This window comes from Somniosus microcephalus, chromosome 26 (assembly GCF_052327205.1).
Source record: "Somniosus microcephalus isolate GS21.2 chromosome 26, FLI_Smic_1.0, whole genome shotgun sequence".
NCBI classification, from domain to species: Eukaryota; Metazoa; Chordata; class Chondrichthyes; order Squaliformes; family Somniosidae; genus Somniosus; species Somniosus microcephalus.
The window spans coordinates 35,491,495-35,504,430 of NC_141012.1; positions in this window are offsets into that span (position 1 = coordinate 35,491,495).

Consider the following 12,936-nt stretch of genomic DNA (forward strand, 5'->3'; position numbering starts at 1 on the left):
AACCTGATACAGGAAACTCTTTTTTATCCGGCACCGACGGGACCAGCGTGGTGCCAGTTGATCAAAAAGTCCGGATTACAGAGAGGTATACTTACCAAGGTACGAGGGCCCCGTACACGGCCACAGGTGCAGGAGCCCCGGTTACTCGGCATTTGTGCAGGAGTCCCTGTTGCACGGCCACAGATCCAGGAGTCCCTGTTGCACGGCCACAGGTGCAGGAATCCCTGTTGCACGGCCACAGGTGCAGGAATCCCGGTTACATGGCCACAGATCCAGGAACCCCAGTTACACGGCCACTAATATATAGTAAAACTTACCTGCACCTACTCCTAAATTTTGCCGGTTAAGAGAGATTTCCGGATACGCAAGTGCCGGTTAAAAAAGAGTTCCCTGTAAATGGGACCATTTCATTTCCAGTGGGACATCACATCACAATTAATAGGCTTCAACAATAACTCATTCAGTACAAAATAGAAGTTAGGTAGTGTTTGCCCTTTCAGAGAACTTCAAACCCAACCTACACAGACCAAACAAATGGATTATTTATGATCGTGACAGTATACTGAAAAATAAGGAGGCCACATATTACAGAAAACTCTCGTTTAAACAGCACCTAAGTATCCGGAATTTTCTATTAACCGGCAAAATTCATACTCCGAAAACAACACCTCAATAACCGGCAATGTTGCCGAGTCCGAGTCCGAGTCTCCCGCGGTGGTTGAGTTAGTCAATGGGGGTAGTTCTCCAAACTGCCACTACTCTGCTTCTTGGCATTGTCGGAAGTCCGAACACCTCAATAACAGGAGTCTGACTCTTTGTTAGTTAAAAATAGCCTCGGTAGATAACCCTCTCCGTCATCCGGAATTTTTAATCAACCGGCACCATCCCGTCCTGTCGGTGCCGGATACCAAAGAGTTTCCTGTACTTGGAAAATAAGAATCTAAATGGGTACACAAATCACTAATAGTTGTGACGCAGGACAATAAAGCCATAACAAATGCAAATCAAGCACAAGAGTTTAGTTCTAGAGGGACAGAATTGAAAAGGAAATAAGTTATGTTAAACTTATATCGAACCTTGGTTAGACCACACTTGGGAGTACGGTGCACAGTTCTGGTCACCATATTATTAAAAGGATATAGAGGCACTGGAGAGGGTGCAAAAAAGATTTACAAGAATGATACCAGAACTGCAAAAGGATGAACAGGCTGGGTCTCTTTTCTCTTGAAAGGAGAAGGCTGAGGGACGACCTAATAGAGGTCTTTAAAATTATGAAAGGTTTTGATTGAGTAGCCACAGGGAGAGTGCTTCCACTTGTGGGGAAGAGCAAAACTAGGGGCCATCAATATAAGATAGTCACCAAGAAATCAAATAGAGAATTCAGAAGAAATTTCTTTACCCAGAGAGTGGTGAGAATGTGGAACTCACTACCACAGGGAGTGGCTGAGGAGAATAGTATAGATGTATTTCAAGGGAAGTTAGTTAAGCATATGAGGGAGAAGGGAATAGAGGGTTGCTGATAGAGTTAGATGAGGAAGGATGGGAGGAGGCTCGAGTGGAGCATAAACATGGACTGGTTGGGCCGAATGGCCTGTTTCTGTGCTGAATATTCTATGTAATTACTGTGACACGACTTAGAATCAAAAATCTTACAGTACAGAACGAGGTCATTCGGCCCGTCAAGCTGTGCCAGCCCTTTGAAAGAGAATTGTAAACTCAATCTTGTCCGGATCGCTCTTAGACAGTGAAGATGATTCCTGATACCATTAGGAATTTTTTAAAAATTGGATAAAATCAGAATTTAAAGTTAATCCTACCCCACACCCATTTCTTTCTCCTTCTCCTTTTCCTCAAGGTATATTTCCCCCTGCTCCCCCCCACACTTATTTGTGAGAAGACTCTGAGGCCAATTCTAGTGATCCAACTGCTACATTGGAGCTCTCCGATTCAAAATTATTGTTCAAAAAATTGAAACAGAAAGAAAAAAAGTTGACATTTCCATTTCCAATGGCTCAATTTGTTGTATGATCTTTGCTGTTAAGTTGTAACCATCAAAAATCCAATTTGCTGTTACCAGCAGACTGCTGGGAAATGTTGATTATGTAGCTATCTCTATCAACCTTCGGTCCATTGCTAGATTATAAACCCTCTCTCAGTGATCCAGTGATATATTGTTTGTACTTCAATTCTATTGGCTCTGTATTGTATATTTTTCAGAAAATGCAATAAAAATTTAAATTGCACAAAACTACGCACTCAGCACTGCTTTTATAAAACACCCTGTCTTATGAATAGTTTCCAGGTACTTCACTATTCAGTTTTAAGACGAGAGTCATTTTTGTAGTGTCGTAAAAAGTGACTGATTTCTACAGCACTACTTCTGAATCATTCATTTTAAAAGTACCTTCAATTGCAAATAAGGCTGGAAGAAGTAGAGGTTATAACCATCAGGAAAGACTGAATGGGCTGGGGCTCTCTTCTCTAGAAAAGAGAAGTTTGAGGGGTGATCTATAGAGGTCTTTAAAATTGTGAAGGGGTTTGATAGAACAAAAGAACATAAGAAATAGGAGCAGGAGTCGGCCATACGGCCCCTCGAGCCTGCTCTGCCATTCAATGAGATCATGGCTGATCTTCTACCTCAACTCCACTTTCCCGCCCGATCCCCATATCCCTTGATTCCCTTCCAGTCCAAAAATGTATTGATCTCAGCCTTGAATATATTCAATGACTGGGCATCCACATCCCTCTAGGTTAGAGAATTCCAAAGATTTACAACCCTCTGAGTGAAGAAATTCCTCCTCAACTCGGTCTTAAATGGCTGACCCCTTATCCTGAGACTATGCCCCCTAGTTCTAGACTCTTCAGCCAGGGGAAACAGCCTCTCAGCATCTACCCTGTCAAGCCCTCATGCAATATTATATGTTTCAATGAGATCATCTCTCATTCTTCTAAACTCCAGAGAGTAGAGACCCATTCTACTCAATCTCTCTTCATAGGCCAACCCTCTCATCCCAGGAATCAATCTAGTGAACGTTCATAGCACCACCTCTAAGGCAAGGGTAGACATAGAGAAGATGTGTCCACTTGTGGGGGGAGTCCAAAAGTAGGGGCCATAAATATAATCAACCTAATAGAGAATTCAGGAGAAACAACTTTTGTGGGTCGCCAGGCTAGCAGTCAAGTAGTCTCGCAACTTCGGGGGAGGTTTGTGGAGGGGTGAGCGGGGCAACAGGGTTTTACAGGTCAGAAGGGAGGGGAGCCTGCACTGGCAGTGCCCCAAAATTTCTTTGCGGGGTCCGGAGGAGCACTCCTCTTCTTCCTGGCCCTACAAAGATGTGTTTAAATTTACTTGGCGGGTTTTACTGAGCTGAGTGTCCACCATGACGCTCTGTCAGCAGGCAGTTAAAATTGAATTGTGGTCCTCATGATGTCCTCGGACCCGAATTTACATTTATTTGTTAGGCACCTGCCTGAACCACCAACAAAGAGAGTGGCGTTAAAATGGTGCAGGAAATGAGCATTACGTGCACTGCTTGGATTTAACTCCCGTTCTGCTTGGTGTCTTCCCGCAGAGGGAGTTAGGACTCCCCCATATTATTTGAAAACATCTCGCACTGTGTTGACTGTAGTAACTGGAAAAATGCACCTCTAATAGCCAGACTGTATTGGTGTCACATACAATACATGGAATGGATCAAATCCCTTACACATTGTAAATTTAAAATAAAACACTAAGGTCGATGTTGATCAGTTTTGTGTTTATTAACTTAATCTCTTTCCATCCATCTCAAAGGCTTTTCAGTATTTTGACATGTAGGCAACATTAATCTAAGCTAAGCTTATAAGATTAATTTGTTGTTTTATGAAACAAAATTCTTCATAAATAGACTACAGTACTTCCTCAACATTTTTGTTTTACTTCATCTCTTGCACATTTTTCAACTCTGGTGGTGTCCAACACAGTTGATCTTGACCCTTCACAATGGTTTCTCAAAGAAAACACACTCCATGTTGATGGTGTCTGTTGTGTTTGTACCGCTATACACAACTACATAAAATAATAAAGCAGCAGAGACTGAGAGTAACTTCAAGTGATCTTTACTGGTTAACTGGAACTTCGGCACTGACTATACAAATCGATACGCGTCTGTTATATACACTCGCAACTAAGGATGTACATCCGTAAAACAAAGTAGTCCCTTCAATGTTTTATACATTACACTTCCTCCCCCTTTAGTTTAATAGTATATTAATGCAAAATTTCTATAATTAACATACAGAGCCTGTCTTTACAGTAACCTTTTTTTTTACTTAAAAGTAACAAAATTCAAATTCCAACATAACATTTTATTTTGTCAACAGCCCTTTCACAAGTCAAGTCTCTGGGGAGGCCTACTCTGCCTCTCTGGGTAACGTCTCTCCAGACTCTTTTGCTTTGGGGAATGAGACTGTACAGGTACAGTTGCATCAGGTGAGCTATCAGCACAGGTAGAGCTCTCAGCTGTGGATGAGGCTGGTGCTGATGCTGATGAATCAGGAGTGTCTGTTTCCATGTCAGGTGAGTCTGGGCGAGGTATAGGGGTGTTTTCCACCTGAACATCCAGAATTTGGTCCACATGACGTCTCAAAACGTTCTCTCCCACATCCACAGTATACATCAGTGGTCCCTCTCTTGTGGATATTGTCCCTGGTTGCCACTTTTCCGTCCGGAAATCATGAGCAAGAACTGACTGTCCCACACTGAAGCTTCTTGTTGGCTTAGCATTCAAATGTTTGAACTGTTTGTTCTCTACATCACGACGTACATTCGGTTTAGGAAGGTCCATGCGAGATGTCAGGTTCCTGTTCAGAAACATCATCGCTGGAGTCTGATTAGTGGCTGCGTGTACTGCGTTCCGATAAGCAAAGAGGAAATTGTCTATCTTGTGTTGCAGTGGTAGATTCTCGCTGTACATTGCTTTGATGGCCTTCTTGAAAGTCTGTACGAATCTTTCTGCCAAGCCATTTGTAGCTGGATGATACGGGGCAGATGTGTAGTGCTTGATTCCATTTTTCCTCATGAAACCTTGGAATTCGTCAGAGACAAATTGTCGTCCATTGTCTGTGCAGATTTGTTCTGGTAGGCCATTTCTAGCGAACATGGTCCTCAGAACTGAAATGGTCTTTTCAGATGTGGTTAATTTCATTTTAATGACCTCGGGCCATTTGGAATGTGCATCGACTGCAATCAAGAACATGGAGTCCATGAACGGTCCAGCAAAGTCGATGTACACACGTTGCCATGGTGATGAGGGCCATTCCCATGGATGGAGAGGGGCTTGTGGTGGTGCATTCTGGACCTTTTGACATCCTGAGCAGCTCTTTGTCAGGTCCTCGATCTGTTTGTCAATTCCCGGCCACCACACATATCCACGGGCAAGGCTTTTCATCTTTACCGTACCTAAGTGGCCTTCATGCAGTTCATCTAGCACTCGGTTACGAAGCTTGGGAGGAATCACAACTCGTGAGCCGCACATCAGTGTTCCCCAACACACTGATAACTGCTCCCTCCTAGCTGAGAATGCTGGAAACAATAAGTCACCAAGCGCTGGCCATCCCTTCACAGTGATGTCATAAACTTTTGACAATGTAGGGTCATTGCGTGTTTCTCTTTCAATGAGGGAGTTTGTCACTGGCAGCTGCTCAACTATTGTTGTGTGAAATACCTCTGCTGAGTCAACTGTTGTAGTTCTCTGGGAGGTCGGCAGTGGTAAACGTGACAAACCATTGGCGTTGCCATGTTGCTTGGTCCCCTTGTATTCAATATCATACAGGTGAGCCCCTAGGAAGAGTGACCATCGCTGCAGCCGTTGTGCCGTCATCACTGGAACGCCCTTCCTTGGGTTGAAGATTGAAATGAGAGGCTGGTGATCAGTTAACAGTGTAAACTGTTGACCATACAAGTAGTGGTTTAATTTCTTGACTCCCCACACAAGGCTGAGGGCCTCTCGGTCAATCTGTGCATAATTGCGTTCAGCTGTAGTGAATGATCTTGAGGCAAAGGCTATTGGTCTTTCTGAGCCATCTGGGAACTTATGTGACAACACGGCACCAATGCCATGGGGTGAAGCATCACATGCCAGTCGAATAGGTAAGGATGGGTCAAAAGTGAGCTAGCACCTCTTCTGAAGTAATGAGTCTTTTACTCTCTTGAAAAGCTTGTTCACAGCTGTCACTCCACTTCCATTGTGACCCTGTCTGTAGCAGTGCATTTAGTGGATGTAACACTCTGGATAGGTTGGGCAAGAACTTGTGATAATAGTTCACCAGTCCAAGATATGATCTCAACTGAGACACATTTTGAGATGTTGATGCATTAATCACAGCTTCAATCTTGTCTGGAGACTTGTGTAAACCGTCCTTGTCAATCACATGTCCACAGTATGAGATTTCCTTTTTGAAAAACTCACACTTGTCTCGGTTCGCTCTGAGCCCATACTCCCGTAACCTGATGAGCACCTGTTCAAGGTTGGAAAGGTGGTCGTTTTCATTCTTGCCAGTAATGATGATGTCATCAAGATAACACTGAGTACCTGGGATCCCCTGCAGGACTTAGTCCGTTGCCCTTTGCCAGATTGCAGGAGCTGATGCTATTCCGAATACCAGCCGATTGTACTGGTAAAGGCCTTTGTGCGTATTTATTGTCAGGTACTTCTTTGATGCATCATCAATTTCCATTTGGAGATAGGCCTGGGCCAAGTCAATCTTTGTGAAGCGTTCCCCTCTTGACAGGGAAGCAAAGATGTCCTCAATGCGAGGCAATGGGTACTGTACTGTGTGGAGGACTGGGTTAACAGTCACTTTAAAGTCTCCGCAGATGCGCACTTTTCTTGGCTTTCCTGGTTTTGTGCTGGAGGTTTCCTTCATCACTGGAACTATAGGTGTGGCCCATTCACTCCAATCCACCTTGGACAGGACCCCTAACTGCTCCAAGTTCTCTAGCTCTGCTTCTACTGAAGGGCGAATTGCATAAGGCACTGGTCTGGCCTTGTGGAACTTTGGATTTGCGTTCTCCTCAATCTTAATTTTTGCTTTCATGCCCTTAAGTGTTCCTATTCCCTTCTTGAACACTTCCTGAGAGTCAGAGAGTATTTGTGACAGTCTCTCAGGAGTGGCGTTGCTGTCCTCCTTTGCTGACACAAACAGTGCTTGGATGGTGTGCCAATCCAACTGTATTTTCCTGAGCCATTCGCGTCCCAGCAATGGTGATCCTCCATTTTCCACTACATAGAGGTTCAATTGCGGTATTTTTTTTTCTTTGTATGTCACTGTCACTTTTATTTTACCTTTGGGGCACACTCTTTGTCCTGTGTATGTTTTTAACTGTACTTTAGTTGGCCTTAGCGGTATGTGTGAAAACAGTCATTTGTAGTCATGTACAGAGATCACTGTTAAAGCTGAGCCTGTGTCTAACTCCATTTTCAGCCTAACTCCTGCCACTTCTGGAGTAATCCATATTATTCTGTGATCCTCTGTCTCTTTCACACTGTGTGGTTTCAGACAAGCCAAATCCACTTCCTCTGAGTCTGTGTCACTTTTTTTTTATCTGAACTGTTTCCAGTCACGTGGTGTGCCTTCTTGTATCTTTCTTTGAAAGGTTTCTTGTTTTCAGTCACTTGATGTACCTTCTTGTTACTCTGTATTGTATCAGTTTTCTGCTTCTTATTTGCTTTGCAGACTCTTTCAATGTGCCCTCGTCTGCCACATTGTCTGCAGTCTTTGTCTTTAAACCAACAGTCATTGTGGTCATGTGACATTTTGCCGCAGCGATAACACTTCTTTTCTTGTTTCAGTGACATTTTATTAGTTGAATATTCCAGGGATTTTTGTTGAATTTCTAAAGCGCCACATGCTGCTGCTTCCATTGATATTGCGATACTCAGAGCCTTCTCCAATGTGAGGTCTTTTTCAGACAGGAGCTTCTTTTGTGTGCTTTCATTTTGCATGCCACACACAAATCTGTCCCTCAATGCGTCTGATAAGCCCACTCCAAATTGGCAATATTCTGATAATTTGCGCAACTTTGCCAAATATTCAGAAATGCTTTCATTTTTGCTCTGGTTCCGTTTATGGAATTTAAATCTTTCAGCTATGAGCAGTGGTTTGGGGCTTAAATGGTCTTGGAGTGTGTCCACTATTTGTTTGAATGTTTTGTTTGCTGGCTTTTCAGGGGTTAATAAACTACGTAGCAGCCCATATGTCTTTGCGCCCATAACACTCAGCAAAACAGTGGCTTTCTTTTCTACCTCCACTCCATTAGGCTCACAGTACAACTCCACTCTTTCAATGTAAGTTGCCCAGTCTTCAATGCTGCTATCAAATGCTGCAATAGTGCCAATTTTCGCCATTTTTTTTTCCAAACCTGTTTTTCTTTCTTTACTAGTTAGCTAGCGTCATGCAAGTCACTGTGCACTTTTCACTTGACTTACGTATCCCCTGCCTAGCTTAGCATGTGTACTCCGTTTTCTCTACCTTCTCGCTCCTTTCTTCCAAGTTTCGGTGTCCTCTGGATGCGATGCCAGAATAGGAAGACGCAGGTTCATAATTCTCGTCGCCAATTTGTTGTGTTTGTACCGCTATACACAACTACATAAAATAATAAAGCAGCAGAGACTGAGAGTAACTTCAAGTGATCTTTACTGATTAACTGGAACTTCGGCACTGACTGTACAAATCGATACGCGTCTGTTATATACACTCGCAACTAAGGATGTACATCCGTAAAACAAAGTAGTCCCTTCAATGTTGTATACATTACAGTGTCCCTTTCGAATGCATAGTCCAAAAGGGACTGCAGTGTTAGAAACTGAGGTTCTCTTCACCACAGCAGCATACAGTTCAGAAGCAATCGAGTCCACTCGAGAGTAAATTACTTGGTGTCTTTCTTTTACCTAGGTTTAATCTCCTTCTCCCATCCACATTTTTTAGATTCACCATGAGCCACCAAACCAGCTGTGAGGTCAAAGAGGTTGCCGCCATTTAAATTGGGCACCGAGTACATCAAAGCGGAATATTTCGACTTGCCAATTTTTTTCTCCCTTCCTCTGCTTGTGTGCGAGGTCCTTAATGGAAGTTGGAATCTTCTCAGCACATTTTTAAAAGATGAAAGGTACAAGTAAAATCAATAAAAGGTTGGTGATGCTCAAGTTCTTTTTTTTTCTAAAACGTAGAGCAGTTGCAGTCAAAAAGAAACAATTTTATTGATTTCCTTGCAACATTGACAGGACCACGGTTTAGGATTCTGGACAGTTATCCTGTGTTAGAATGCATTTAGTGAAGCATCACAATCATCTATATTTTTACCTACTTTGTTCCTGGGAAAAAATGACTCCGCTGCTGAAAAATGATGAACGTAAATACTTCAGTGAGTTCTTTAGGTAAGTAGGCCTCAAGCTTCATTAAAAGCACATCAACCTTTAGCAATAAAAAGCAATCCTTTTGTGCTTTTTAAAATAATTAGATTTCCTATTACCTTCAATGAATTGAGTGCACAAACAGAACTATCCATAAGTCACCCATTATTTCAATTTTCAAGTATCCCTGTTGATCATTCAAGCTGAAAGCTTAATACTGAATTATGTCTGATATGCTATTCCAAAGTTCCTTGATTGTATTTAAAACAAATGATTTTATTTCATGGTATATTTAGGTATGTTATAGTTAGCGCATTATGCTAATGTTAGCTAATGACAATGTCTCCCGATTGGCAAAGCCTTTCACAGCATCTGCTCTGCTAACTTGACAGAGATTCTATTTATTATGGAGCAAGTGCTTATCTTCTTCATCTTCGGTTTGTGTTTTGGGTATAGACATATCTTTTACAAATCCTTTCTTTTGTTATTGGATTATGTTGATGACACAGAACAGGTTACTGTGTCAGCCCATAGCCCATCTTCTCGCTATATCCAGTGGGATTACAGTTCATTCAATCACTTTCCTCTGCTTTGGTCATCTATCATACCCTCAACATAACCTCAGCAATCCATCTCAGTGTGCCGATTCTTTTTAAACTGCATCCCATGAACCCACCGATGGTTTTCTTTTCTTGTAAAGATGGTAGATGGCTTCTTGTTCATCAGGAAAATGCTTCAAGTTGGTTCCCTACGCGCTGCAGAGCACAGTAATCCAGAAATGATATTGGGCGTAGAATATTTATAAAGGTGCAGTGACTTTGTTATTCTTATGAACTGAATCACTAGAAATTTCAATTCTTTTCTTACCGCAAAGAATATATTTAAATGAGAGTGCCAAATTATGCTGCTGAAGTTTCTAAAGAAAAATTAATGACTAGAATTTGTGTCTGTTGGCAGCCTTGGGAGAAGAATTTATCTACAAACCCGGACAGTCTGATGAGGGAGGAAGTGCAAACCTTGCCGGGTGACAGCATGCTGCCTTGCATTGATCCTCTGGTGGTGGAGAACTGATGTTCCAGCAATTGGACGCTGCTTGATGTCCATTTTCTGACAGTTGTGAGGTGGTGATTGTTAAGTCCGTCAATGATTGAGACACGGACCAGCAGGAGTGAAAACAAACAAGTCTTTACTGGTGGAAGTCAATAGTGAAAACTAACAAACAGAGGCTCTCTAGCACCTTTTATACAGGGGTGGTCACTGCCGGTACTGCAGTCTGAGACCAGTTATTCTCTTAAAGGTACATACACAACAATTCCTCCCCTTTTAGATAAACAGTACATAACATTCATTTAACAACAAAATGATAACGAATTACAATCACAATTACTGTTGCTAGATACATTGGTTAAGTTTAAGCAATTATAAGTTCAGTCTTTGAGGAGGCTTCCTGATTCTGTTTGGATAACGCCTCTTTGGGGTATCAGGTTCTTCTGGCAATGTTGCGTCAGGATCAATGTCTTTGTTTGGTTCATCTGCTTCCAATATTACCGGTTCTGCGGTAGCTGCAATTGGAACGTCAATTTCATTACCAGGTGTATCAGATCGTGGTGTGGAGTTGACGTTTTCCAGTGATTCTAGAATCTGGTCAGCATGGCGTCTTACAATGCTCTCCCCAACGTCCATGGTATACATGAGAGGTCCTTGTCGCGTACAAATCGTTCCTGGCTGCCATTTCTCAGTGCGGTAGTCCTGGGCCAAAACTGGTTGACCTATCTTAAAACTCCTGGTTGGCCTTTCATTCATATTCTGAAACTGTCTGTTCTCCACATCTCTTCGGATGTTTGGCTTAACCAAATCCAAGCGGCATCGTAGTCTTCGATTGAAGAACATCATGGCTGGAGTTTGGTTGGTAACCGCATGTGTCACATTCCGGTAGGCAAACAAGAAGTTGTCCACCTTGTGTTGTAGGGGTATATCTTCATTACACATTGCCTTGATAGCCTTCTTGAATGTTTGGACAAACCTCTCGGCCAATCCATTAGTGGCTGAATGATATGGGGCAGATGTGTAATGCTTAACGCCATTGTTCTTTAAGAACCTCCAGAACTCTTCAGGCACAAACTGTGGTCCATTGTCAGAGCAATTCTGTTCAGGCAGCCCATTCCTGGTGAATATGGTTCGCAAAACTGTGATAGTTTTTTCCGTGGTGGTTGAGGACATTTTTATTACCTCTGGCCACTTTGAATGTGCATCCACCGCAATTAAAAACATCGAGTCCATGAAGGGACCAGCAAAATCAATGTGCACCCGTTGCCATGGAGATGAGGGCCACTCCCATGGATGCAGAGGAGCTTGTGGTGGGGCGTTTTGGACCTTCTGGCATCCTGCACAGCTCTTGGTCATCTCTTCGATTTCTCTATCGATTCCTGGCCACCACACAAACGCTCTGGCTAAGTTCTTCATTTTTACCCCACCCAGATGACCCTCATGAAGCTCATTGAGTACTCTATCTGTCAACTTAGGTGGAATTACTACTCTGGATCCACACATCAAGGTTCCTCTGCAGACTGACAGCTGTTCTCTTCTCGGCGAGAATGCTGGCAGCAATGGTTCGCCATGTGCTGGCCATCCCTTCACCATTAAATCATAGACCCGTGATAGTGTCGGGTCATTCCGTGTTTCCTTTTCTATGTTTGCATTCGTCACAGGGAGACATTCGACTATGGTCGAGTGGAATAACTCCATTGGATCCACTGCAAGTTCTTCTTCTTCCACTGTCGGCAACGGTAGGTGTGACAATCCATCAGCATTTCCATGCTGTTTAGTTCCTTTGTACTCGATGTCATATTGGTGTGCCCCTAGGAAAAGGGACCATCTCTGCAGCTGTTGTGCCGTCATTATCGGTACGCCCTTCTGAGGGTTGAAAATGGAGACAAGAGGTTGATGATCGGTTAGTAGAGTAAATTTTTGACCGTGCAGATAGTGATTGAACTTCTTCACCCCCCACACTAGGCTGAGGGCCTCTCTGTCAATCTGGGCGTAGTTACGCTCGGCAGAAGTTAACGAGCGTGACGCAAAAGCTATCGGCCTCTCTAAACCATCAAGGAATTTATGTGACAGTACCGCCCCAATGCCGTAGGGAGACGCATCACATGCCAGCCTGATTGGCAGTGCTGGGTTGTAGTGAGCCAATACTTCCCTTGAAGTGATTAAGTCCTTACTCTTCTGAAAAGCACGCTTACCATCATCGTTCCATTTCAATGCTACCCCCGTTCGTAGCAGGGCGTTCAGTGGGTGCAGAATTGTCGACAAGTTCGGCAAAAACTTATGATAGTAATTCACCAACCCGAGGAATGACCTCAGTTGCGACACATTTTCAGGCGCTGGGGCCTTAACAACCGCTTCAATTTTGTCAGGGGACTTATGTAACCCCTCTTCATCAATCACGTGGCCACAATACGATATCTGTTTCTTAAAAAATTCGCACTTGGGGCGGTTGGCTCGCAGCCCATGTTCCCGTAGTCTAGTGAGCACCTGTTCTAGG